Source organism: Lepisosteus oculatus, unplaced genomic scaffold (genome assembly GCF_040954835.1).
Source record: "Lepisosteus oculatus isolate fLepOcu1 unplaced genomic scaffold, fLepOcu1.hap2 HAP2_SCAFFOLD_99, whole genome shotgun sequence".
In the NCBI taxonomy this organism is placed as follows: domain Eukaryota; kingdom Metazoa; phylum Chordata; class Actinopteri; order Semionotiformes; family Lepisosteidae; genus Lepisosteus; species Lepisosteus oculatus.
This window is the reverse complement of record NW_027168435.1, coordinates 329,396-345,384: the sequence shown is the minus strand read 5'-3', so window position 1 is coordinate 345,384 and position 15,989 is coordinate 329,396. Positions and strand designations below refer to the sequence as shown.

The window sequence follows — 15,989 nt, the reverse complement described above, 5'->3', positions numbered from 1 at the left end:
TGGGGAGTCCGTCCGGCCCCGGCACCTTGACATTCTCCATGGACAAGAGCGCCGCCTTCAGCTCCTCGGCCGTGATCGGACCCTCCAAGTCCTCCCTCACCTCCTCCGGTACTCGTGCCGTTAGCCCCTCCAGAAAAGCGTCGCCTGCCTCCACCTCCGTCTGCTTTTCTGAAAAGAGCTCCGTGTAGAAAGCGGTGGCCGCCTCTACTTTGTCGCTCTCGTCCAGCACTTCCTCTCCATCTCCCCGTCTCAGGCTGTGGATCACCCTCTTTTTCTGGGCTCCCCGGACCTGGTTGAAGAAATAGGAGGAACAGGTTTCATTATTTTCATAATGCTCCCTTTGTGCCTTGACCAGGAAAGCCTTGGCTTTCTCCGTGTGCAGTCTGCGGAGCCTCTCCTTCAGGTCCCGTGCCAGGGCTGAATTGAAGGCTCCTCCCCCGTTAGCCGAGCTGTACTCCTCCTCGAGGTACCTCTGGAGTCGTGCAGCTTCCTTCCTCTCCCTGGACGCCTTCCGTCTGCAGTACGTCTGCGCCAGGGTTCGGGTCCTGTCCTTCACCGACTCCCACCATTCCACCACGGAGCTGTAGCCGTCTCTCAGATCGCCCCAGCTCGCGTAGTCTTTCCGGAACAGTGCCCTGAAGTCGTCTTCCTCCAGTATCTCCCGGTTCAGCTTCCAGTACCCACGACCGAATGCCGGCAGGCTGGTGTTAGCCACCACCGTCAAGCGCTCGTGGTCGGAATACCACGCCGGGGACACCGTCGCTGACTCCAGGGAGCAGGTCGTGTGCAGGAAGATGTAGTCCAGGCGGCTGCACACTCCCCGGGAGTTTTTCCAGGTCGTTCCGGCGTCCTTAGGGCGGCACCGTCTGAAGCCGTCTACCAGGGAGAACTGCTTGAGTAGCGACTCCAGCTCTGCCGAGCTAGCGTCGCTCCCCTTCTCCCGGTCGACGTTGAAGTCCCCGCCGAGCACCACCTGTCTGTTGGTGGTGCAGCAGCTGGCCAGGTCAGCAAACACTTCCTTCCGAAAAAAGGGTTCCGTCGGAGCATAGACGTTAATCGCTCTCAACTTCTGCCCCCTCCAGTCGATGTCTGCGACCAGGATCCAGCCCTGCACCACCGAGAAGGAGGAAACCAGCGTCATCTCTGGGTTTCCGAGGAGGATTCCCACTCCGGAAGAGTGGACCCCTCCTACGCTCCAGCATGATTCTCCCTTCGTCCATTCCCTGGTGAATGTCAGCTTGTCGCTTTCATCCTTCAGGTGGACCTCCTGTAAGAAACAAACTGAGAAAGACTTTGAGGCCAGATCATGAAAGACTCCCCGTCTTTTCACCGGGTCTCTCAGCCCTCTCACGTTGGTTGTTAGGAAGGTTAGTTTCACAGTCATGATTAAAACTAGTGAAAGTTAAACCTCCTCTCTGTACTTACAGTAGAAACTTGGGAGTCTACATCTTGGCACTGTTTAGCCTAGATGTAACTCCTCTCATTCGGGTCCTGGGGGGAATATGCTGGGCTCCCTCCAGGTTTCGCTGGGGACTAATAAGTAAACATGCTGGACAGGTCCAGCCCTACCATCAGTCCGGGCTCCAGGGCGGCTTCGAAATAATCCTCGTCGTCCTCGAGGATACTCTCCGCCACCGCTTCGGGAAGGCTCCTTTCTTCCCTTTTTCCGGGAGTTTCGGGGGCCTCCAATTTCTCCTGGGCCTCGGGGGAGGGGGGCTCCAATTCCTGGGCTGCCTCTACCTGTTGTTCCTGGGCCTCGGGGGAGGGGGTTCCGACTTCCTGTGCTGCCCCTTCCTGTTGTCCCTGGGCCTCGGGGGAGGGGGTTACCTCTTCCTGGGCTGCCTCCTCCTTTTGTCCGTGGGACTCGGGGGAGGGGGGTTCCGTTTCCTGGGCCTCGGGGGGGAGGGTTTCCATTTCCTGAAGCGCCTCCTCCGGTTGTTCCTGGGCCTCGAGGGAAGAAAGTTCTGTTTCCTCTAGGACGAGGAAACGGTTTTCCCTTACCACTCTCTTTTTATGTCCTTCCGAAGGTGGATCCGCCCTGGGTCTCTTCTCCCGCTTTCGCTTTCCCTTTTTGCTGGGAGTTATGCAGGGCCCTTCCTCCGGTCGGCCATCTTGTCCCTCTTCCTGGCGGCCATCTTGTGGCACCGATGCGGCTGGGGGTGTGGCCTCGGCAGTTTCGGTTCTCAGCGGGGGAGGTGCGGGTTCTTTGTTCTCAGCCCTCTCCCTTTGTCTGGAGACCGGTTTCTGCCTGCCGGCTTCCACCACCTGCGCAAACGAAGGTTTGCTTACCTTGCATTGGCGAAGGAGGTGTCCCTCGGCGCCGCATCCGTCGCACTTTTTGGCTGCCCGGCAGGTTTTTGCCAGGTGCCCGTCCTCATTGCAGTTGTGACATCTGACGATGTCGCATGTGTTTGTCTTGTGGCCGGACTGTCTGCACTTGCTGCAAAAATCCGGCATCCTGGGGTAGTAGAGGTACCCCCTGTCGGCTCCGATGTTGAAGCGAGCCGGGGGGTGCTGGAAGCCGTCGACGCCTTCTGGGTCCTCTTTCAGGAGGACTCGGTACTGGCGTTTGCCGTACCAGACGCCTTCGTCCCTGACCTCTGTCGGTTTTCCCACCACGGTTACATACCTCCTTAGGTACGCTGTTACCCGTTCCGCTGGTACGTAGGGATTGTATGTGCAAACCGTAATGGTCCTCTGATTCGTCTTCCTCATAGGCTCCGGCCTGAAATCAGAGAAACCAGGGTGCTTACCTTTCTCCCTGATCAGTCTCGTTGCCTTTTCGTACGATGCGTCCGTAGCCATGTAGGCCTCCATGTATCTCTCTGCGTTGTTGTCCTGGAGGCAGTAGAGATCTCCGGCCACCAACTGCAAGATCCCTCGCAGGAAGGTCATAAAGAAGGCCTTTGCAGTCGGCATCGGCTCTGTCTTCTTTGTCCAGTGGAACCGGATCAGTGTCCTCTTGTCTGCCATCTCTGAGGGAGAAAGAGGGAAAAAAAAGGAGGGAAAGAGAGAGAGCAAAAAAGAGCTAAAGGAGCAGCGAGGGAGCCCTGGCCTTTGTCCTTGTGGGCAAAGCCCAGCTAGGTGGAGGCGCAGGAGGAGAGAGAGGAGAGCGGAAAGTGCTTCCGGGTCTCAAGGAAGAAAGCAAACACCGCGGGCAGGCCACGTGTACCTGCTCCCAGCCAAGAGGCCAAGGAGGCAGAGAAAGCGAGAGAGAGAGGGAGCGGATAGCGCTTCCGAGTCTCGAGGTGGAAAGCAAGCACCGCGGGCAGGCCACGTGTACCTACTCCCAGCCAAGAGGCCAAGGAGGCAGAGAGAGAGGGAGAGACAGAGAGCGAGAGAGAGAGGGAGCGGATAGTGCTTCCGAGTCTCAAGGAAGAAAGCAAGCACCGCGGGCAGGCCACGTGTACCTGCTCCCAGCCAAGAGGCCAAGGAGGCAGAGAGAGCGAGAGAGAGAGGGAGCGGATAGTGCTTCCGAGTCTCGAGGTGGGAAGCAAGCACCGCGGGCAGGCCACGTGAACCCACTCCCAGCCAAGAGGCCAAGGAGGCAGAGAAAGAGGGAGAGAGAGAGAGCGAGAGAGAGAGGGAGCGGATAGCGCTTCCGAGTCTCGAGGAAGAAAGCAAGCACCGCGGGCAGGCCACGTGAACCCACTTCCAGCCAAGAGGCCAAGGAGGCAGAGCAAGAGAAAGGGGGAGGGGAGAGGAGAGGAGAGAGCAGAGAGAGAGAACGTTGCTGCCGGATCCCACCCAGCTCAGCTGCTGCTTGGCCTTAACCCCCTAGGCTCAACCTAGAGCGATACCAGCCTCACAGGCTCACACAGGCTCACACTACGATACTGCCACTGCGCAAAGCTGACGGTTGCCAGGCAACCGCGGGGATCCTATGGAAATCGTTATCGATTGTCTCATGGCATGTCGTTGCGGAAACGCTTCATATTTGTCGTCTTCTTCTTCTTCTAGCTTGAGGTTTTGAAGAATTTCATGACAGACAAGGGCTCCGTCGGGAACAAAGGGCGTTGTGAGAAAACCGTTGCTTATTTTCAGCAGCAGAAATACAACCCTTTAAATACAAGATGACAGAACAATGACGAATGGCATGCCGGGAGGAACTCATGCACTACAGAGAAAAGGGGGCGGGCACGTACAGTTCACATTCAAGCCACAAGTACTCTTCTCGGATGTTACACAAACAAATCCTAACGTCTTGAAAGCATTGCAGCATGTTTGTGTCCCACTTCCCGTGGCTGCAGGATGACTGACACGAACGGACAAACACAATCTGTGGCGTTTAGCGTGACATAGTCTTGCAGGCATCGTGCTGTCTCACTGCAATACTATACCGCTGGAGGAAACAGTCCATCTGGCCATGAAACTCATTTGAACGTCTAGCTACAGCAACTAACAATATCATGATTTATTCAGGATGTGTGGAATCAGCACGTCCCGGAGACAGCTTCCAAAATCGTGAGCATTCTCTGGTGGTGTCCTGCAGGGTGCCTGTGGGCGTGCGTTGGTGGTATAGTGGTGAGCATAGCTGTCTTCCAAGCAGTTGACCCGGGTTCGATTCCCGGCCATTGGTTTCAAATGCTGTCATGAGCCTTGGATTGTGACTAGCAAAGCGAAGCCTTTTGAAAGAGCTAAAGCACTGCAAAACGGAATTGAAGGAGAATCTTACAGGGGATTCTGAGCGGTGTCTGCATACACGCAGTCCGATACGGGTGCTGAAAGCTTGAGCTGCTCTCAATGTCATGCTGCCTTTCCCCGGAGTAAATCTGTTACATTGAAAGAATGCTTCTGGCAGGTTCAAAAAGGGACCCTTGTTAATTGGAGAAATCAATGATTTTGAATGAATTCTGTATGCGTTAAAGGACAGATATACACAGAAAACATGCAGGACACTGCTCATGATTTTTCCCGAGCCGAAACACAGTGCGTTTTTCCAAGCCATTTGACAAAGCCCACCCACTGAAAACTGCAGCAGATCGTGTAAAGACGTTCAACTTTGTAACTACTGCACGCACAGGAAGCAGAATAAATTCCTCTTTTCAAACTGTCAAAGGTTTGCTTTGCGAACGCTGCAGGACATCGCACAATCTCTTTTGAACGGGGACAAACGATTTCTTATGGGGTGCAGTAAGTACAGACGTTTAAAAAGCTCCACTCATTCCGACGATGCAGCATGAAGAAGCGCAACCTAACGTTTGACAGAAAAAAGCCGGGCGCCGCTACGAGCAATATGAAATCAAACTGACAGCACACGGCGTTTCGCGCTGACTCAAAAGTGATCTCGACAGACGCTGTTCTCTGCATAACGCTGAAAGAGCTAAAGAGCGTTTCTGTTGAGACGTAACAAGCTCGTTTCTTTCTACCATGATGTCACCATGACCAAATCTGTCTTTAAACACCTTGCTCAGTCTCTGACGAGACTGTCAAAAATTGCTTTCGCCGATTGTATTGCAAACCGGCGGAAGCGGGATATTGGGAAAAGTTTTCAACTAGCAATAATCGCGCCTCGGCTAAACCTCACAGGCTACGATACTGCCACTGCGCAAAGCTGACGGTTGCCAGGCAACCGCGGGGATCCTATGGAAATCGTTATCGATCGTCTCATGGCATGTCGTTGCGGTAACGCTTCATATTTGTCGTCTTCTCCTTCTTCTAGCTTGAGGTCTTGAAGAATTTCATGACAGACAAGGGCTCCGTTGGGAACAAAGGGCGTTGTGAGAAAACCGTTGCTTATTTTCAGCAGCAGAAATACAACCCTTTAAATACAAGATGACAGAACAATGACGAAGGGCATGCCGGGAGGAACTCATGCACTACAGAGGAAAGGGGGCGGGCACGTACAGTTCACATTCAAGCCACAAGTACTCTTCTCGGATGTTACACAAACAAATCCTAACGTCTTGAAAGCATTGCAGCATGTTTGTGTCCCACTTCCCGTGGCTGCAGGACGACTGACACGAACGGCTCGTTTGTAAGGCCAGGTGCATTGCCAACCACGACCGGCAGGGCAGAGGCTTTGAAGGCTTTGAAGGCGGCCTGGGCTCCTGCAGCTGCGCAGCCACGCACTCTGGTTTCTCTTCATCTCGTACAAATCTTTCACCTTTTACTAAAGATTTCTGTGGAGAAGAGCATGAATGAGTTCCATGCAATTTTTTTGCTTTTGTAACCACAGATTACAAAGTAAATACCCAGACAAACGCAAACGCGTTTTTAATAAAATGCTTTCATTCATTCAACAGAGAGAGAGCGTAAAACCTGGGTGTAACAGCTGTTCCTTTTTCTGATCACTCGCTCTCTGGATAAACGTCTCGCCTGTCCAGTTCTTTGTTTTCCTAATTTGCCGATTATGCCTGCTGCGATCCACTCCTACCCTCACACCTAAAGAAGACTATTTTAAATTTCTTTGCGCATCCTTAAGGTGATATCACATAAAGGTGATATGTAAAATAATGTTTTTATATTGTTGTTATAGAGAAACATGATCAGATTTTCCCCGGTTCAGAAAAAAAGATCTAAAGTATACTAGTTAAGGAAAATAAATCTAAACGGGGAGAAAGCTATGCTGAAAGTTTATTAAGATACTTAGAAGACATAGATATAAATTAATTTTAGTCAACATTTTATATATCACCTTTAAAAGTGGAATCTCAAAGCAAAGTAAATACCCAACACTGATTGTACCCATCTGTCATGCTAATAAAACACCTTGAATTGAATTGAATTGAGGGAGAGAGGGGGGGAGGGCGAGCGAGATAACCAGGACGCAAGGCAAAAAAGATACACTCCACAGGCATTCACAACAGCAACATATAAAACGTTTGCACATATAGTTAAGTTATTACTTGGTTTTCAAAGTGCAATGAAATACAATATTGTTGTTGTTGCTGTTCTTGTTGTTTTTATCCTGTAAAGCATTTTGAGAAGCCACCTTTAAAGGCGATATATACTGTAAAAGGGCTGATTCTTATGGAATGTGTTCCGCCGGGGATTCAAATTTTTTTTTATTTTTTTTTTAATCGCGTATCTAAGGAAATCTCAGTTTAACTTTGTTCATGAACAAACAGTGGCATGTTACATTATTATTAGTTTTTTTGTTGCACAATTCAAATAGAGAAAAAAGAGCTGACTGACAAGATTTAAGATGTGGCTGTCAATGTTGGATTAAAAAAAACACATCGCCCGACGTTTGTTTCATTGCTTGAAAAATAACTTTATTTCGAGAGACTGGATAAGTAATTCAAGTGTTTTTTTTAACTTCCTGAAAAACAACTAACAATTTATCTATATGTGCAAACGTTTTATGATATGTCACTGTTGTGAATGTCTGAGGACATGTGCTGGCTGGACAGGAGGCTCTACTGTACACAGAGAGGGGCGGGAGGAGGGGACAAGCCGATACATACTCTTAGAGTTTGATAAATAGGGAATATAATGCAAAAATATAGTACTAAAAATAAGATACACTCTACAGACATTCACAACGGCGACTGTCAGAAGATAGGACACAGCGGCTCAGGCACCTGCTGAATGGAAAAGGGGCACTTTAATGTTCTGTATGGCTAATACTAAAGCCAATACTTCAATACTTTAATATTCTTTTCTGTATGTTTAACAATAGTGGGTACTGGCCTAATTCGTCCCTGCTCCCGTTGTTAGGTGTTAATGTGTTGTTAAGTGTGAATTTGTACCTGTTTCCCTGAGGTCTGGCTTTTTTTCTGGAAAACCATAACTCTGGTCTTGTCCAGATTGACTGTCGGCGCCCAGGTCTGACAGTGCTGCTCCAGCAGTGCCAGGTTCTGGAGCAGCCTCTGTTCTGTGGGCGACAGCGGGACCAGGTCGTCTGCAAAGAGCAGGAACTCGATTTCCATTATTAATGCAGATCAGTAAATCAAGGGACAAAGCAACTATTGCGCCCGGGTCCTCAATGGGCTTTGACGTGCTAATGCGTTGGTTTAACAGTCCGGGTGTGGCAAGCCTCTAATGTTTAACCTTTAACTGTTTTTCCATCTACTGTATTGCTTTGAGATGCCACTTTTAAAGGTGATATGTAAAATAAAGTTTTTTATTATTGTTATAGAGAAACATGATCAGATTTTCCCTGGTTCAGAAAAAAAGATCTAAAGTGCTACACCTAACTTTCTTAATTCGATGTATTTAAAGCAGTGAACTACTGTAGGTGTAACATAACATTCAGAAATACAATCGAGAATAGTTTTGTGGTGTTTGTTTAGATGAAACGTTCCTAAAACGTATAACGTAACAGAATTAAAGACGATTAAAATCTGTAATCTTTCCACTTGTACTGTATGTAAGGATGGTATCAAAAAGTAATCTTAAGTGGTGAGAAAGCTGTGCTCAATGTATTTAAGGGACTTAAAAGTAAAAGGTGATGCTTCATATTGCTTGACTAATTTTAAAAACGAAGTTATAAATGCAGTTATAAATCCCTCGGTGCCGCGCCGGGTGTAAATATCAAAACATACATTCGTCCCGGGCAGAGGCCGAAGAGCGCCCGGCTGGGGTGCGCGGGGAAGAGCAGGATAGGAGTGAAAGGCGGGGTTTAGGAAGGCGTGCAGTCTGGGCAGGTATAGATTACACTTTTCTAAAACGTATTTGAAAAATAAAAACGATAACAATCTAATCCTTCCACGTTTGATCCCAAAATCCCAAGAAATATAAATCTAAACGGGTAGAAAGCTATGCTGAAAGTTTATTAAGATACTTAGAAGACAAAGATACTGTATCAATTTATGTTGCATTAGCCTGATTATGATTAAAAAAACACATATAATTAAACACGCGTTTACGATTTAAATCAAAACACGATTTAAATCAATATAAATGTTTATATTGTAACGCATACTGTCCAGCCTCCATTTCTCTATAAAAATTTACTCTATCACACACACACACACAATAGAAGCAGGAAGCAGAAGCAGTGACCGTTGTCAGAAGGGAAGAAGGTGACTATTCATTGTTATCAAAAATGACTTAGAATCGATCATGTTGTGATATTTTGAAATATAAAAGTCAATTGATTGTCCATAATATTGCTATTCTATTTTTTCGAAGAAATGTTTGTTAAAAGAAAAGTCCAGCACCAGCTGGATTTGAACACACAACCTGTGAGTTGGTAAATGCGCACGTAGACCAGTAGGCTACAAGGGAAGTCGCATGAAGATGGAGGCGAAACAGCCCTACACAGCCCTGTCGCAGTACACGAATATAATCATATCGTTATTAAATTCTTTAGATACGCGATTCCATATTATATCAGCAGAAAAGCTTAAAACTACCACTTTTTCACACGCTATTTCACATGCTAGTTAAATACTTCGATGCTTAAAATCGTTAGGGAGAAATGGAATACCGGTGTGTATTTTTCCTTTAAAGTACTGATTCCTGGAATCTGACTGGCTGACACCCTTCTGAAGTGGTTCCATAAAATCTGGTATACGGAAAAGAAAGCGTTGATAAAAAAAGCCTGGATTCTCATGTATCTCATACAAGTATCTTTTAAAACAGTCTTTGCTGTGCTCTTGAGGATCCTTGTGATATTTTGAGCTCTAGTTGAATGATAAGTGTCGCATTTTAAATCATTTTCGTAGTTAAAAATTATGAAACGCCCTGTTAAAAGCAAGGGAGTTTTTATGCCCGTTGAAGTAAAACAAAATGCCTGACAAAGTATGGCTTGGACAGATTCCAAGTGCTTGTACAAATGTGCTAAAGAAATTATACTTTGAGTATACAGCTTGTCCAAAGTCATTCATTATTAATACTATTAGTAATATCTTCGGTAAAGGCTTTGATGCATAAATATTTCTGATAAAGGTAGGTTGTGTACTTCTGTCCAACTGAGCAATCTTGCTTTCATAAAATATACCAACATTTTAATGACTAATGATTAACATGCTGTAATACACAGTTCAAAATTAAAAGCTCAAATGCTGTACATGAGAGGTTAAGCTCCCCCTGGCGGTTTTACAAGGTGACGCCTGATAGTTTCCGGCATGATGTCAAATGACACGATTAACCGCGTAATACCGCGTGATACCGCGATACACCCACCGGGGTATGCCGCCAAATACCCCACCCATTTTGAATGGCTGCATCTGTATACAGTACAGTTTGCATACAGTACTGTGTTTATGTTCCTAAACTGATCTCTTTTATGAGCAGGTGAAAGGCATGGTGAATAGGAGATTTTCAAAAATTACTGTGCTTTGCATGATTGGAAACAAATGCGTGATTGCAAAATGCTGTGGTGTTACTTTTACAAAGACGGTCGATGAAAAAAAGAATGTGGACCAGGGCAATACTTTGAGTTTACAGCTTGTCCAAGGTCATTCATTATTAATACTATTAGTAATATCTTCGGTAAAGACTTTGATGGCGACAGCTCAAACATGAGAGGATGAGCTTTATTAGCTCCACCTTGTGGAAATTCCGGATACTATTATTTTAATTGCGGTACTATAGGAGAATTTACGGTAAGTCGTGGTAGACTGAGTAAAGCGCACCGCAAAATATTGCGGTATCGCCCGCTTGTTTTGAATGGCTGCATCTGTAAACCACAGCTTAAAGAGGAGCACCATCTCAGTGCCATACTAATGTAAACGAAGTAATACTAAGACATGTTCTTATGGATTTGTCTTACCTTGAGATATGTAATTGGATTTCAGGATTAACTTCCACATTCAATGTACTGGTGATTCTTTGCCTGGTCAGTCCTGGGTGGGAGACCTCCAGTGAACAATTAAGCTTGCTGCTGGAAGTGGTGTTAAGAGACTCTTAGGATCTTCCAGAGGTGTCTGTCCAATAGCACTAGTTGCCTTAGAGCTGGCTCAAACATTGCTCAAGAGTCTACCTTTCACAGATGCGCAAAGATGAATGATGGGGGTGCACGCTTCAAGGAGCCTTCCAACTGTAGGGACCGATTAGAGACGATCCGTAGCATGTGTTTGTTTCCATATACGCCCCGTGTCTCAATGGTAGGACAGAGTCAAATACTGCCTCGACACGTAACAGCGTTATATTAAACCGCAGGACTTGAGGGCTGTTTTGTTTGAATGTTCAAGGCATTGGTAAGAGCGTAGGTCAAGGGCCATTGGTGCATCTCCTGTAACTGGAGTAAAAATGCTATTCAAAGTGCAGTGACTAAAATCGTCGTCCACATGTCTCCGTTGTTGATTGCTTTCTGTCTAAGAACGTTCTGTTTTCATGTCCGAACGGGGAGACTTTATCATTCCAACTTGAAGCCACCCTTAAGTCCTCTGAGGTGTGTGTGTGTGTGTGCTTGCACGTATGGCGTAAAAGGTTTCTTAAACGGAGAGCGAACTTGAAAAAAGTTGCCTCCGCTGCCGCCGCGGCCTCGCACTCCCTGTTCGATTGTAGCAAGAAGGCAGCGGCCACGGTGCTCGCTGTAGTCGTGGCCGAGTGGTTAAGGTGACGGACTTGAAATCCGTTGGGGTCTCCCCGCGCAAGTTCAAATCCTGCCGACTACGGCGTCCTTTGCATTTGGTTGCGTGCGTGTAAAAGGACCAGCGCCGTTTCGTTTTCGCTGGGACCTTTAACACTCTAAATCGCCTGGACCCGCAGCCTGTGAAATCGATTCTTCAGCACCCACGAAGGACGCTTTGCCGCTGGACACAGATAACGATGCTTTTCTGCAACGAGCTTTCCAGCTGAATTTTCTCGGCAGCTCCGTACTGAACCTGTTCTCCATTGCAACATAGCGGAGGCTCGTCACGTCTATAGCAGGGCTGTGTAGGACCGCATACGCCACAGTGACTTGTACACAGACCACATGAAAGGCAAGCAAAATACACTTTTAAAATTCCAAAGACTCACAAGGTCAGAGGAACAGCGATGACCTGAACAGATCTGTTACAGAAGTCTAGGTTGACCTTTTTAGAGCTGTAATTGCATTTTTGTTTAATAGAAGATCAAATCTACTCGCATGTACCAGCACCTTACAATTTATTGATGTTAATTCTGTTTAAGTAATAAGATTGCTAACGATGTTGGACTTTAGCCGGTGTTTTTTAGAACAAATTGCTTACACTTCTGTAAGGAATACGCAGTACGTGCCTTTGTCAGTCATTGCTCACCATACCTGTAACTTTCTTATCTAACTCACTTCCTCAAATGGTGAAGGTCCACAAACATAAATGAAAAAAAAACCCTTGTTGTAGATGAGGTGCACAAAAAAACAGCCCCTGATAGTGTATAACACATTTATACTATTGCAGAGACACATGTAACATATATATATATACTGTATATATATATGAAACAGAAATAGAAACAGAAACAGGAATCGCTTACTCACCTGGAGAATCTCTGTAGGAATATCTAGCATTTATCAATGGAAATAAAAGCTGCTATAATACAGTGCATGTTCAAACTCAAACCCTCAGCTGCTGTTCTTGTTTGTTTTGGGACAAATTGCAACTGAGCATCGCATGAGCCGTTACGTACCCTTATCTGTTAGGGAATTTCAAGGGAGGAGTTAGGTCAGAATGGGTAGGCTGCAAAACAACAAGTAAAGATTTATTCCAAGATGAAACGTTGTGGCGGTTTTCTTATCTTTTCAGCATGGACTCAACTTTTACGTGTTCCTTATATGCTATATATGTATATATTAGCACCAATGTCGTTCTTAAAAACTAACATGAAATTGTCAGGGACATTCAGCTATATACAAAGACGAGACAGACAAAGTAATAATTCTGTATTAACGTGGCCTACATATTGACGCAATGATCGAACTAACTGACATGTTCTGATTCAGATCCCCTGCAGTTCATGCCAATTAGAACAATAGCAATGCTGAGTCCTCCCCACCCTACTGAGCACAAATTCAGCTGCTCTCCAGTTCTGTTCTGCATGTTTTTTCATTGCAATTGAGCTCGGAGCTGGAGATGATCTCCATACAGTTCTGTGTTCACCAGCCCGCACTTGCGTGCTAATTTACGGGTTGTGGCAAATGCTTTTCTATAGTTCATATACATGACGGCAACCTGTTACCGAGGAACCTGAGAGGTTTAAAAGCCTCACGAGCCAGGCAGGACTCGAACCTACAATCTTCTGATCCGAAGTCAGACGCGTTATCCATTACGCCACTGGCCCATAGAGCATGCGCTTGCACTCCACCACAGAGAGCTCTACACTGCTACTAGTAGTACACTTCCCCAGCTAAATTTTCACAGCAAGAAACTTGTGTTTCCTACTATTTTTATCAGGTTTAAAATATCATCTCCTTAAAACAGAAAAAGTGTTGATGTGTCGTGCTGAAATTCCGATTGATTTTGAATTCAAAGAAAAAAGGTTTTCTTCCAAAACACCATGAAATTGTCACATCTTGCAGACAATAGGTGTATTCCATGTTGAAAAGAGAAGAAAGAAAACCATGGAGCCTTTTACAGGTGTGAGAAGACCTCACAGTCGAAACGCTGTTTCCGTTCTTCTCTTTTCAGCATGCAATAAACCTATTGCTTGTTCCTTTGCAGCCAAGGCATGCTGACGTAGCTACCCAGCTGAACATCTTGCAGACTCTACAGTACTTCTCTCCTGTAGAAGTAAAGCAGGGCTTGCTGGGTGAGCTTTTGCTCCGGTAAATTAGGTCACGTGTCATGTTAAATCACTTCTTCTAAACACAACATTTGCTGGTGCTAGCTTTCCCCATTAAAAAAAAGAGACATTTCCCTTACAGTACATGACATATCGTTTTTATTCTATCAATAAGTATAGAAATTAAACAAAAGAAAAAATGGTGTCGCCAAAGAATGCACAGCTTGGACATGAAAAGTGCACGATAAATGCCATTTCTCATCATTTCTCTTGGCGTCAGTTCTGCTATTAAATGGGACGGAGGCAACGGGCTCAGAGAGCAGGTTAAGTGCACACCGAACGCAGATGTGTCCAAGTGTCTGTAAAAGCGCGGTGCTCCGCTGGCGCTGTTCCCTAGTGGCTTAAAGTGCCCGCCTAGTAAGCAGGCGATCCTGGGTCTGAATACCAGCGGTGCCTCTCTCCGTGTCTTGTTGTGCCGAATGTATCATTTCAGACAAACATGTACAGCTTGGTTCAGTTTAATGCAAGAATTCATTTCCTTTCTGGAATAACTTGTTTTTGAAGAAATCCATACAGCTTGTGAAAGATGAAATCCATTTCTTGGTTGTCAGTGGAAAAAGATTGCCGGCTGCAAGAAGCGCAAGTGATTGTTTTCTTTGACCATAAACCTGCAAATGTAGGGAGCACAAGCGGCCGTCAGTCTCTGTGGCACAATCGGTTAGCGCGTTCGGCTGTTAACCGAAAGGTTGGTGGTTCAAGCCCACCGAGGGACGCATGTCTCGGTCTTTCCAATGTAAACATCATCACCGCTAAAGAAGATGGCGCAGAAGGCTCCACATTCGAAACGTTGTGCTTCTTTTCTTCTCTTTTCAGCATGGAGTAAACCTTTGCTTGATCCTTTGCAGCCTAAGCATGCTGACGCAGCTACCTTTCTCTTAACGCGCCTCAATCATTATTCACCAAAACGATCAGCAGAATAAGTCACTTTGTGGTGATGTCACTCCTCTGCTTCACAAATGTCCTTAGTGACGGGCCATTTCTTTCTGCCATTTTTCCGGAGCGGTTATGGATTGCTCCATCATTTCCCTCTTACTTTCCATCACTAGATTGAAAAAAAAAACAGAAACAGGCTGACAGGACGACAATCAAATTGCAAAAACTCATCAAAGCACTCGATAGAGTATTTGAATCCACAAGTAGCTACAGATGCAGCCATTCAAAATGGGTGAGGTATTTCACGGCATACCGCGACACGCCCACCGGGGTATCACGCGGTATCACGTGTGTCACGTGACTAGCTATCCGGCGTCGCCTTGTAAAACCGCCAGGGGGAGCTTAACCTCTCATGTACAGCATTCGAGCCTTTAATTTTGAACTGTGTATCACAGCATGTTAATCATCAGTCATTCAAATGTTGGTATATTTTATGAAAGCAAGATTGCTCAGTTGGACAAAAGTACACAACCTACCTTTATCAGACATATTTATGCATCAAAGCCTTTACTGAAGATATTACTAATAGTATTAATAATGGATGACTTTGGACAAGCTGTATACTCAAAGTATAATTTCTTTAGCACATTTGTACAAGCACTTGGAATCTGTCCAAGCCATACTTTGTCAGGCATTTTGTTTTACTTCAACGGGGCATAAAAACTTCCTTGCTTTTAACAGGGCGTTTCATAATTTCTACTACGAGAATGATTTAAAATGCGACACCTATCATTCAACTAGAGCTTAAAATATCACAAGGAAAAATACACACCGGTATTCCATTTCTCCCTAAACATTGTAAGCTTCGAAGTCTTTAACTAACGTGATACCGGATACGTCAACAAGCATACTTTTAGAATTTGATTAAAAGGGAATATAATATGGAATCGCGTATCTCAAGAATTTAATAACGGTATGATTATATCCGTGTACTGCGGCAGAACTGTGTAGGGCTGTTTCGCCTGCCTGATCATGCGAGCTGTCTTGTAGCCTACTGGTCTAGGTGCGTGACTACCAACTGGCAGGTTGTGTGTTTGAATCCAGCTGCTGCTGGACTTTTCATTTTTATTTATTTATTTTTTAATCGCGTAACATAAACATATTACCGTATGCAAACTGTACTGTATACAGTATGTATATGAATATTTAATGTCTTAACTGTGCCCGTTTAATTGAATTAAAAAAAAATTATTTAACACGAACATTAAGCTGTTTACATCTTCCGCCTGAGAACAGTCACCCGTTGCTACCCAACGCAGAATGGTGATTGGCTGACACTATCTGACACCCCTCTGATTGGAGAAAAAAGACGTGCTGGTGTGCTATACCAGGAAGAGGATTTCTTTCTATTCAAAACGTGTATTTTAAAAGTTTAAGAAGTAAAAACCTTACAGCGTACACAGATTTCTAAACTGATC

The 15,989-nt window shown here is 45.7% G+C and overlaps 5 non-coding genes across 5 annotated transcripts; 3 read left to right on the top strand and 2 right to left on the bottom strand.

Moving 5' to 3' along the window:
- Window positions 1-5,414: 5,414 nt before the first annotated feature.
- LOC138237549 (U4 spliceosomal RNA) lies at window positions 5,415-5,556 on the bottom strand. Its single transcript, XR_011189000.1, has one exon. It is a non-coding gene; the product is annotated as a U4 spliceosomal RNA (small nuclear RNA).
- A 512-nt stretch (window positions 5,557-6,068) lies between these two features.
- On the top strand, window positions 6,069-6,187 carry LOC138237535 (U5 spliceosomal RNA). The gene has a single exon (XR_011188987.1). It is a non-coding gene; the product is annotated as a U5 spliceosomal RNA (small nuclear RNA).
- A 5,241-nt stretch (window positions 6,188-11,428) lies between these two features.
- trnas-uga (transfer RNA serine (anticodon UGA)) lies at window positions 11,429-11,510 on the top strand. The gene has a single exon. It is a non-coding gene; the product is annotated as a tRNA-Ser (tRNA).
- Window positions 11,511-13,064: 1,554 nt separating this feature from the next.
- trnar-ucg (transfer RNA arginine (anticodon UCG)) lies at window positions 13,065-13,137 on the bottom strand. The gene has a single exon. It is a non-coding gene; the product is annotated as a tRNA-Arg (tRNA).
- A 1,140-nt stretch (window positions 13,138-14,277) lies between these two features.
- trnan-guu (transfer RNA asparagine (anticodon GUU)) lies at window positions 14,278-14,351 on the top strand. The gene has a single exon. It is a non-coding gene; the product is annotated as a tRNA-Asn (tRNA).
- The last annotated feature ends 1,638 nt before the right edge of the window (window positions 14,352-15,989 follow it).